The sequence below is a fragment of the Achroia grisella genome, unplaced genomic scaffold (assembly GCF_030625045.1).
Source record: "Achroia grisella isolate CSIRO2021 unplaced genomic scaffold, CSIRO_AGI_Agris_v1 utg509, whole genome shotgun sequence".
Lineage (NCBI taxonomy): Eukaryota > Metazoa > Arthropoda > Insecta > Lepidoptera > Pyralidae > Achroia > Achroia grisella.
The window spans coordinates 1605111-1617577 of record NW_026712902.1 but is presented as its reverse complement, the minus strand read 5'-3'; positions in this window follow the sequence as shown (position 1 = coordinate 1617577).

The window sequence follows — 12467 nt, the reverse complement described above, 5'->3', positions numbered from 1 at the left end:
GTTGTTTAGGTAAAATGGTTATATATACAAATCAAGAATGAAATTTACATGTAGTAGGTTTACCTACTTAGTAATGAGGAGGTAATGCTTATTAATATAATGATAGAGTTTAAAGTACGATTGGTATACAGATAAACAGATTTTCGTTGTAAATATTTTTTTCTGATGTACCTACTGTAGGTACTATTATACGGATGTGGGTATCGAGAAAGACCGAATCTCATATCACAGGGTAATTTATGTAATATATGAAATTTTAGGGTACTACAACATTATTGCGAAACGGAACCCTTATAGTCCTTCCGCCCATTAACCTGTGGATTCCCATCCGATCGATCCGCCGTCCAATTCAAACGGGGATCAAAATTACGACGGCCTGAGCCGAGGTTCGAACCCCTAGCGGTGTCCTCAGACTAAAGTCGTATCCGTCAGGCGGGAGCTGGCCTTCAGCCACTGCATAAGTACTTCCGCGGGTTTGGAGAGCCATCTGCACTCGCCCCCTATCGTCCGGTGAAGCTGTAAAGGCCAGCTGAGGCCAACAGCGGGCAACAGCATTGGAGTAGTCCGAGAAAAAAACCTGTAGATAGGAAGAGATTTCAGGATGATATTTTCAAGAACTCTGTTGAACACAGTACCGTTTCAGTAATAGGCAATTTTTGGAAAAGTGTGTGTACACAATGTATGTATTTTACAACGCTATCTCGTAAGTAATAGACAACCATTTTTTTTAATTGATGATAATATAATGATGTACCCTTCGCTAACGGTTTACGCTGGCGGGGCACCAGTGGAGGATAATAAGATGACCATGAGATCAGGTCAGTTAGTCCATCGTGGCAAAGTCACCATAAACTTATCACGATGGTTTCCAAGGAGCAGGTCAACCTGGCTAGCAATGTACTGTATATTGCTAGCAATAGAGCTATTAGTATACATTACTGAGAATCCCCTTTTCCCCTGTTACCAGTATTTATGGCTAATATTAAAAAAATAAGTTTCTTGTTGGTACTAGAAAGTCCTAATGTACAATCTCGTTTACCATCAGATAGGCCGTATGTTTGATTGCCACCATCATATTATAAAAAAAAGCTATATCCGAGCTCTATTAATTGCCTGATAATTACTCGTTTCACGTTACTATTAACTGTGGTTAGCGCAACCTAGTCGAAACGCCGCGGCGCCGATAGATAAATACCTTTATTTGATATAAAATTATTCGTTTATAGTTTTGTTTATTAAAACCCGTTTAACTATATAATTAATGTGTACTAAACGTTTATTAAAGGTTTCAAAACACCTAACTTGATACAATGTATAAAAAAGGATTTAGTTACATTCAAACAGCTATACTAAGTGTACCTACACAAATGTGGGCGTGTCAAGTGTGATGTTCACCACAACATTGACAGTTTAAATAGCCATGCCCATCTGATTATTATTAGTATAGATATAGATTATGATAAACATTGAATGAAGTTGTCTGTGGATACAACTGTCTCGCCCGTTACAGCAGTTGAGCAGCTTTACAAACTGATTCCAGATTAAAATGTATTCACGTTTATGTGATATCTATCAACAATTGTTCTCTGCATTACTTATGGTTGCCTGGTAGAAAATGCAGCATGTTCTTTACTTTATGTATCTTAAAAATAATTATCGTAACCTTCAGTACGCCAGTACATAAGGTTGTTACCACATGAAGCTTTAACTTCCATGGTGCTGTTTATGTACCTACATAGGCGGCAGTTACTATTTATGTACCACCAAGAGAGCCACTAGCCATTATATTTAGGTAGATAAAAATATATTAGTTTTGAAGGATTGTTCGACATGATGCCTACGGCTACCTTTTACTATCGCACCGCTCGCCATTACCAGGGAATTCATCTCCACACGCTGGATCCTAAGTGGTCTCGGACAGTGCGGTTTCAGAGCAGCTTGTTCCCGTGTACACGTAGATTGTGGAATGAACTATCGAGATTTCTCGAAAAACTACAACATGAGGTTTTTCAAGGGTATATTAAGGTTTCTTAAGGGTCGGCAACGCGTACGTGATAACTCTGATGTTTCAGGCGTCCATAGGCTTCGGTAACTGTTTACCATCAGATGAGTCGTATGTTTGTTTGCCATAATCATAGTATTAAAAATGTACTCGTAAATGGGTAGGTACCTACTACTTATTGTCGGATAAAACCGATGTTTGTTTTTTTTTATTATGCTTGTATGTTTGTACAGTCACGGGCCTCAGGTTCAAGTTCACCAAGTACTTATTCTTTGATATCCTGACCAATTATCTCCTCTTATTAAATAACAAGTAAAAAAAAGAAAAACATCAATCCACGAGGCAGTGCGGGGTCAATTCTGAAACGCAATTCCCCAAATTTATCGACGATACTAAAATTTATAATAGTCTTTGATTATAGTCACCTAGTTATAAAGTAATTACTTTTTTTTAAGTAACTATAATTGAAAACAAACTAATGGATAAATAATGATGGTAAGTGATAACGTCACCTATACATATGAAAGCACCATGGATACGACGACGAGGTGATGTGACTCTTCCGAGAACTAATGTTTTTTTTGGACTATAAAAGCTAATGGGCGTGGCTAAACTTTACAACTTCAACGGAGGAAAAAGGAGGTGGTGCAGAGAACACTCCAAACTCTTACTAATAAAGGACTTATGGAGCGGCTGAAGACCACTCTTGCCTAACGATACGACTTTAGTTTGAGGACACCGCTACGGGTATTTTTTCATTGTTGAAAATGGAATGATGCAACGCGCCTACAGTTTATGCTGTCGGGGTACCAGTGGAGGATGATATCACAAACATGAGGTCTGGTCAGTTAGATCGCCGCTTTTATAAAACTATATTGTACATTCATAATATTATATTAACAAAATAAAATTCAAGTCGTTTTTCCATCGGAATTTATCAACTCTAAGGAAACCGCGTGAAGGTCAACCTGACGACCCCATTGCCAGTAATATACCATATATTGCTGGCAATGTGGTCATCAGTCCACATTACTAACAATACCTTTTCCTTCCTCCGCTCCCGTTTGAATGTAACGGGAACAGAGGGGCGACCAGAGGTGCCAGTGTGGCATAGTTGTCTTCGCTTCGGCGAGAACAGTATGTGTTGGTATGATAGTGATCGTCGGAGGTAATATGTAAAACCTGAAGCTCATCCTGGAGCAGCGTTGTCGTGTTATAACATTTCTATACTGCACGTACTAGTCAATACTCACAAGAAGAGGATTTGAGTGAAATTGTGTAGAATTGAATACAATAGAAAATAGAAGAGGAAGAATGTTAGGACACTTATTGCGGCACGATGATTTTATGAAAATTATTATTGAGGGATAAATAGAAGGAAAGAGGGGGAGGGGAAGACCAAGGCACAGCTACATCAAACAAATTAAAGACAAAATGGGAGTCGTGTCATATCAACATTTAAAGAGCATGATGGAAGTTCGCGGAAAGTGGCAAGAGCTCCACCGACACTTTTAAATTATGAATGAATGATACTGAAATGGTATACAAATCTTGCGTGGAACGGACTTGTGACCATCAGAACGTGAGGCCGTATTGTTTTGCTACATGGTCAAGGTCATCTATAGTCATTGAACAGGTCCGCTTTGGCTATAAATAGGGTCTATAATTTACAATCAACACCCCTTTTTTGCGCCGTGGCCCGAGGGTTAATTGGCACACAAAATGTCAATTTATCTTGGCATGTAACTTAGATAATGAACAGAGTACATCATTTCTATTATTTAATAATATTTTCCAACCTACGACAAATATAAGGAAGCTTTTAATATTTTTGCTCTATGTTCGTTTTCATTGAATTAATTATTGTGTAAAAAAAATTAATGGATATGACTTTAGTATAGTGCATAACTATTACAAAAGTACACATATGTACATAAATATTTTTTTGGCCAGCTGGTCCTTACAGCTTCACTGAACGATGGGGGGCGAGTGCAGATGGCACTACACACCTGCGAAAGGACTTTCGAAGCGTCTGTGAAATTACAGGATAAGTATAAATCCTTCGGAATGTCAAGGTAATGTGGTATCACAGGTATCACATGATAACGTGATGTCCGTATATATTTACGACAGTTACCACCTACTATAGAATGAGCTGTTAGCTTGTTTGTCATTCTAAACACATATAATAAAAACTGTAATGTAAACCTAATAAGTGTTACGCGCCGTTTAGCAAAAATTGCGTAGCATTAAAAAAGGTTACGAAATTTATATTTTAACAGGTTGTTTCCTGGATGAAGGGGATTTTTAATAATGTGGACTAATGATCCCATTACTAGTAAAGTACCATGTCAGGTTGTCCTCCACGCGATTTTCCATGGAAGCTATCCTGATGACTGATCTGTAGAGTACTACTCTGTAACCAACATTTACGAACAAGTAAGCAGAATCTGCTGTGAGATTTTTTTTTATATATGATAATGGAATGGTGCTCCCGCCTGCGCTAACGGTTTACGCTGGCGGGGCACCAGTGGAGGATGATAAGATGAACATGAGGTCAGATCAGTTAGCCCATCGTGACAAATTCACCAGGAAGTTATCACGATGGTTTCCAGGGGGAACTACGTGGAGGTCAACCTGACATGGTACATTGCTAGTAATGGGGTCATGAGTCCGCATTACTAACAATCACTTTCCTCATCACGTGTGCGTTGCCGACCCTTAAGAAACCTTAATATACCCTTCTTGAGAAACCCCATGCTGTAGTCTCGTGGGAAGACCTCGGCAGGAAGTTCATTCCACAATCTAAGTGTACGCGGGAGGAAGCTCCTCTAAAACCGCACTGTTCGGGACCACTTAGGTTCCAGCGTGTGGGGATGAATTTCCTGTCGATTTCGATGGCGAGTTTGGTCGCCTTTCTTTTTTAACGTGTAGAAAATCTTCAAAAGACTGAACCTGCCGGAGGGATGGCGGGGTGGTGTGTGAGATTTTCACCCATTAAATACCACATGATTTACCTGCAAGTACCTATGCCGGAGGGGTTTCGCATGTGCATTCCACCCCGGTAATAAAAATATGGAACGCATCACGATTTTCCGTGACATCCTTGACGGTAGATTTGACATATCATAAGAATCTGTAATAGACCTACATGAATAAAGATATTTTGAATTTGAATTTGAATAGTAGCCGATTCGCACACTTACTCAATATGCATATAAAATTTCATAAAAATATTGAGGTGTTTCGGAGGAGTATGGTAACTAACATTGTGACACGAGAATTTTATATATAAGATATCGCTTAAGCTGGAGAAAGACAAGTATAGTCCGCCGAATGAAGTACCTAGAAAGAGGTTAATAAAAAAGTTAACTTCATATGTCAATCGGCTTTTAGGCTTGCAACAATGTATTTTTCATCAATTAAATTTAATTTCGTCGCACGTTTTGATAACAATATATACCTAATTATAATTAATTTCGAGTATATTATGTATAAACATTCCGATAACACAGTCTGTAGGTATAATGGCCCATTTTTCTGCGAACAACAAAATTTACGTCAATAAATATTTGAAGAAAACATTCTGTTATCCGTTATATTGTTGTGAATAAGCTAAAATAACTCTGTCCATATGTCAGTTTCTTTTCAGTTCTTTTTATTCTCCACTCATTCGGAACGCAGACTCATCACAAGAAGAACAAGCAAGAAACTTGGGTGATGCTCTTTTAAATAAATGTTGGTCAGCATTATTTATTTAAGATTACAAGATTATATGCGAAATGCATAATCAACTGCAGAATAATAAGATTGTTTACTATAAGTCGATGAGTAACTGCAATACTATACTACATATAATTCATTTATTACTATTGTTGCTTATCAATACTACTATCACTTGTTACTACTTACTATCCTTTATTGTTAACTTTCGTCATTGGGCGGAGTTTAGATAGATAGATACAAAATAGAATACAAAATCCTTTGTTCAAAATCAATTTAAACATTTTTGAATAAACATAACATTTTTTTTAATCTACCGCTTATTCGGAAAACTGTATCATCACAAGAAGAACGAGCAAGAAACTTGTGTGTTGCTCTTTTAAATAATCACATTATTAAGTTAACATTTTTCTAGTAGAAATGTGTGAATACAAACTAGCACTCATATATTAGGGTCGAATATAAATGCAATAAGATTAAATCAGTCGTAGTGATAAGAGCAGACCAGTCCCTACAAGCAGCACTCGTTCACGAGTAAGACGTATGAGCCAGCCATCACTGCGCTCGACCATTCAAATTTTTTCAAAATTCAAAAATCATTTATTAGGGAGCCCAATGACCCGGCCCACCACGCCGCCACATGTCTGATGATAGATATACCTTTATTTATTTATGTTTTATTGAGGGTTTTGGGCTATTGTCAAGTGCTAAGACCTGTAACACTGCCACCTGCCCAAATCTATTGTGCTCGCCCTTTTCCAAAGTTCGATATCTAGACCCGTCAGGGACAAGAACTGAAGTGATGGTTTTATATTCTTAGGATATAGTGTATACTTTCCATTTTGTGTATGCATGAGTGGGCTACAACCACATAGGATGTGTAGTGGCGTTTGCTCTTCAGCTTAGCAAAATCTGCAGATTGTTGTCAAACTCAGGCCAAATTTTGCCATCTGTTAATGCAATTTGCAGTGTCCTGTCAGGGCATCAGTCATGATGCATATATTGTTTTTACTCAATAGCAATAGTCTATTGGAATACTGATTCCAGTAGCCCATTATTGGGGTTTTTTGATTGTATTAATCCTGGCATAATCTACCAGTGATTTAGTGCTAAATATTCTGAAGTTGAAAATGTATACACAAGAAAGCAAACAATGGTAACAGAAGCTGATATAAGCAACCTCAATGAAATGAACCTGGACAGCGCTGGTCTTCAGTCAGCCCTCATTACTCGTGAAAACTGTTGTAAACGTGCGGGTTTATATAATTTACAGTTCAACGTATAAATTCATAATATTTGAGACAACAACAAGCAAATACTAATATGACCCTGAATATACATAACATATTACAATATATTATGCTCAAGAACCCGACCCCAAATGACAATAATATCAGGACAATTCACACAGTGCCATCTATTCCCAAGTCAAGTTCGCTAAAGCTTGTGTTATGGGTACTAGATAACTGATACATATGCATAGATATTTTTTTTCGTAAATGGGATAAAGGCAAGGCAATGTGATGATATTTTGAGGATTTGTTTGTTTGTAAGGAAATCTGTGTGACTAACAGTCGGGTATAGTATACGTACAATTAGCAAGAATCACCAAGAAGATGGAAGGATCCTACCAAGTTTGATTTTTTTTTATTGATTATCCTGATTAGATTATCCCGATATTTCGGTGTTTCAACCGCCATGATTACAGTTTACCCGTGATTCTTCCAAATTGTACGTATAAATGATGACCGCGTCAAATACAACATCTATCTATATATATATAACTCAAAGGTGACTGATTGGCTGACATAGTGATCTATCAACGCAAAGCCCAAACCACTGGACGGATCGACCTGCAATTTGGCATGCAACTACATGTTATGACGTAGGCATCCGATAAGAAAGGATTTTGATTAATTCTACCCCCAAGGGGATAAAATAGGGGTTGAAAGTTTGTATGAAACTTTGTCAATTTTAAACCGATCGGGCTGAGACTTTGCATGCATAAAGTTACTATGACGTAGGCATCCCCATAGAAAAGATTTTGATAAATTCCACCCCTAAGGGGATAAATTAACGCGAGCGAAGCCACGGAAAGCAAAAGCTAGTCTACCTATATAATAGTACAGGGTTAGTCATAAGGTAAATCAAGTTGAAAGCCAGTAAATTGCTGTACTATCTTGTATTTAATTGTACTTGTAATTTAGTAGGTATAAAATATGCAAAATTATTTCGAGTTTCTACTTTGTTTTTGACGCATGGCCACCCTTAACGGCTAACCTTTGAAACATGGCTACCCTCAAAGGCTAGCTTGTAGTTATGCCTAATTTCTCGAAAAACCTAATCTTTTTACCTATACCTATGAATTAGACATATTTTTATGGGACATTGTTATGTTAGCTTCAACCAGATTAGATAATAACCTTATCATTCTTATTCCATCATGTTTAAAAGAGGATGGTCAACACTGCGATGTAATTATGTACACACCTTTGTTTATTTTTTTTTTTGCTTACATTCAGTAATGCGCATGAATCTAGTGTAAGAGTATTGGACACGTTGCGTCAGACGAGAACGCTACGACCGGACGAATATGCGACGCGGCAAACATGCAGTGTTGCCAGCAAAATTTAAGCAAGCCCACTAGGTAAAGTGGTAGGGGCACGCCTCTGAATTTACTGGTTAAAAGTGAGACAGGTTCCTTAGTTAGCTAAATTCAGATTAGCTTCAAAAGAAAAGACGTAGTACAAAGAATTATAAAAACAATAATAATATATAATAATAATAATCTCAGGACAATTCACAAAGCGCCATCTGGACCCAAATTAAGCTAGCTAAAGCTTGTGTTACGGGTACTAGATAACTGATACAAGTACATAGATTTTTTTTTTCGTAAATACATACATATTATACATAGAAAACACCCAGACTGATACAAACAATCATAGTCATGAATACAAATGTTTATACCGTGCGAGGAATTGAACCAGTGACCATCGGAAGTAAACCAGTGTGCTAAACCGCTAGACCACAGAAGCCCCGCCTATGTGACCATTCTATTCGCCAACAGGTAACAATCGCTCTTACAACTATAATTCACGAACGAGGGGACGAGCATTGTTAGTAATGTGGACTAATGACCTAATTGCTAGCGATGTGCCATATCAGGTTGATCTACCCGCGATTCTCCCTGGAAACCATCATGGTAAATTCCCTGTGATTTTGTCACGATCGGCTACCTGACCTGACCTTATGCTCTTATCATCCTCCACTGATGCTCCGCCAGCGTAAACCTTTCCATTATCATCCATTAAAAAAACAATTCACAAACAACCAGTCTACGTGCACGTCTCCACGAAGATAAACGTAACGGCAATGACGGTAGCATGGAGGTTGTCCGGATGTACTTTATTAGATAAATTAACTTTTTTCTACTTGGAGAAAATTCTCATGAAGACCCGTCTGGCCCCGGACTCTTACCCACTAAAACTCCAGAATATCCCTCGTTCAACGCCATATTGTGGAGTCGCGGGATCGTTACTACCTAAAACCATGTATGTAATACCCACAGTCATATACACTTATAATGATCAGGAAGTAAACAGGAACGAACATGTACTTCTAAACCGACGTCATACAAGACATAATAACAGAAAAACATCTTTCTAGTTATTATTTAATTGAGATAAAATATACAATTGTTATCACTTCCGATTTTTCGACAGTAGTGGGAACAAAAACCTATGGCCTGTGAACAATGACTCTTACAAACATTATACGAGCAGCCTAATACAAGTTATGTGTATGAATTAATATAACATTAAAAAAATTGTTGTAAATTATGTTATTTGAAACTAATTATGTTTATTATCTATATTAGCTGAACCTCGCAACCTCGTCTGTATTACACTTACTTGACATAAATTTACATTTCGCCCAATTTACATAAAATCTTTTTAAGTTATAGCCCATGTGTTATTTTGAAGTGTAAGCTATATTACTGTAAAAATCATCAATTTAAAAATCCGTTCTACTGAACGTAGAACGGATTTTTAAATTGATGATTTTTATTAAGTACTGGTAGTAATAGTTTTTGCGTGAAACACTAACAAACAACCATCCATGCTACTGCAACTATCTCACTATATACTCACAAACTTTTGCCTTTATAACATTAGTAAGACTACTCTAATATCTATTTTTAACGGTTAAGTAATCACTAACATTACTAATAATTATGTAATAATGTCTGGTAAATTATTTTTAAATTGTAAACATTTTTTTTTATTTCTAAATACATTAATAATCCGTTTTTGATGCTATTAGAAACATTAACCCACTAAAAGTCGCCAAATCCTCCAGTTCTATTGGTAAATTCACCAAGGTGGCAACACTATTACACCTGCTTCGCTGCGCCGCGTGACCGTGAAACGTTACAAGATTGGCGGCAAAATGCGTCCACGCAGAATTGTACGCAAAAAGGGCGGGAAACAAAATGCGTCCACGCATCAAAAACGGCGGGAAACTACTTTTGTTAGGGTTTCGAACGAAATGAGAAAACGGAAATCTTATACTAATCATTACATAGTATCTATCCTATGTATGCTTAAATCTTTAAAAGTACGCAACGGATTTTGAAGCGATTTTTTTAATAGATACAGTGATTCTAGAGGAAGGTCTATATACATATATAATACATGCACACCCATGCGAAGCCGGGGCGAGTAGCTAGTATACCTATAAATTAATCTCTGTTGCAATGTTATATTTCAAAAACTGTTGCTATTTATATGGAATTAAGTATAGTTTTACATGATTATAATAGAGAAAAAAAATTATTACTTTCGCAAGAGGGTGCCAAACAGTCTTGCGTGTGCCTGGTCTAAATGTCAGAACAGTCTTCCACGTGTCTGATCTAAATTTCAGAACAGTCTTGCATGTGTCTGGTCTAAATTTCAGAATAGTCTTGCGTGTGCCTGGTCTAAAGTTCAGAACAGTCTTGCGTGTGTCTTGTCTATATTTCAGAACACTTTTGCATGTATCTGATCTATATTTCAGAACAGTCTTGCATGTGTCTGGTCTAAATTTCAGAACAGTCTTGCTACGTTAAATGGAAAATGTTGTAACTGTTCTCTGTTACAACATTTTCCATTTAACGTTTTAATGTAATGTTTTAAGGCAGGAAGGGCTTTGGATTGTTAATAATGGGATTTAGAGGTTCTTAATAAATACAATGTTCTAATTCTGATTTCGACTTAGTCTCCTTGGAAAGCATTGTAGTTAATAAAATTCAAAATATCTTTATTCAAGTAGGTCAGACAGACATCAGACACTATGATATGTAAAATCTACCGTCAGTTCGAAGTGCTTTCGAGCTGAGAAGAACTGACAAAAAACTCAGGTCGTGATGAAATGGCATCCGCCTGTGCTGATGTATAAATAGCCCAAAATTCAGGAATTATAACGAAAATAACTTTTTAATCTTTATTATATTATTTATACATCTATGATATTAGTGGGACATACTGACGTATATGATAATAAGAAAAACTTCAAAATGTAAATTATTAATTTTATTTAATTCAATATGGAAATCGTTTTATATATAAAATTGTAGGTACATACGTAGTTAAATAACAATTACGAGTATAATAACAACTAAAAAGTATTTTATTCATTTAAGAACACGTATAAATAACAAAATTCTTATTTATCAGATATATAGTATGTATAATACATAAATATGATTAAATGTTACTTAAATTTTAACGACATTTATTGTACCCACCACTTTTAAAGATTAAAAAAACATAATTGGTTTTATAGACAAGTTTAGGTACAAGGCAAATACCTACTCCTGAAAAATAGAGCCGAGCTGTCCTTTAACTAGTGTACCTCACAATATTTTGGCAATAATTATGGGCTATACACGTTAGGTGATGAAATATGTCATATAGATTACATATAATATTTAGGTATATAAAATTCAATAGTAACATTACATAATTCCACTATACTCAATACTCAGCTATTTGTAGATCGCATCGTGAAAAGGACAGCAACATTGTTTATATTGCTGTCGCAAACGCACCAGAAAGCATAACGTAAGGCGCTTGTACAGTTTCATCAGAATATCTGACCAAGTTGAGTAAACCTATGTTTACTAAGAGAATTCAAGTTGTTATAGGTCTAACCTGTATGGATATTAATGGGTGAACCCCATATTCCTCTTTTGAATTATCTACTGAAATCTAGTACGAATAAACTGTAGGTATTAGAAAATATGACCACCTGAAACTTATGCATTCCTAGTACCTACTTACTGTAATTTTATATAACCTCTGTTTTATTATAAAAAAAGTATCTGCATTTTTTTATTTATCCTATTGTATAAGGGTGAAATCTACTAAATATATATTGTCAAAATTTTACAGCTTAAATCAGAAAAACACAGACTATAAATTTCACACAGCTAGTAAAAATATCGGAAATTATCTAAATGACAGAAATTATAGTTTTTTTTTTAATTATTCGACGCTATGTTTCCAAACAAAATATACTGTTACAGAGTAATCATTGATTTCGTATAAGAAAAACATTATCCTTTTACGTTTTATTAATGTTCAATCCAAATCAATTGCGTTCAATTTTTTTCATGAATCAACCAAACTGCACTGTTATCTTTTGGCCGCATCCAAAACCATGCGCTCGGCCAGACATATAAGCTCGCGCGACGCTGCTT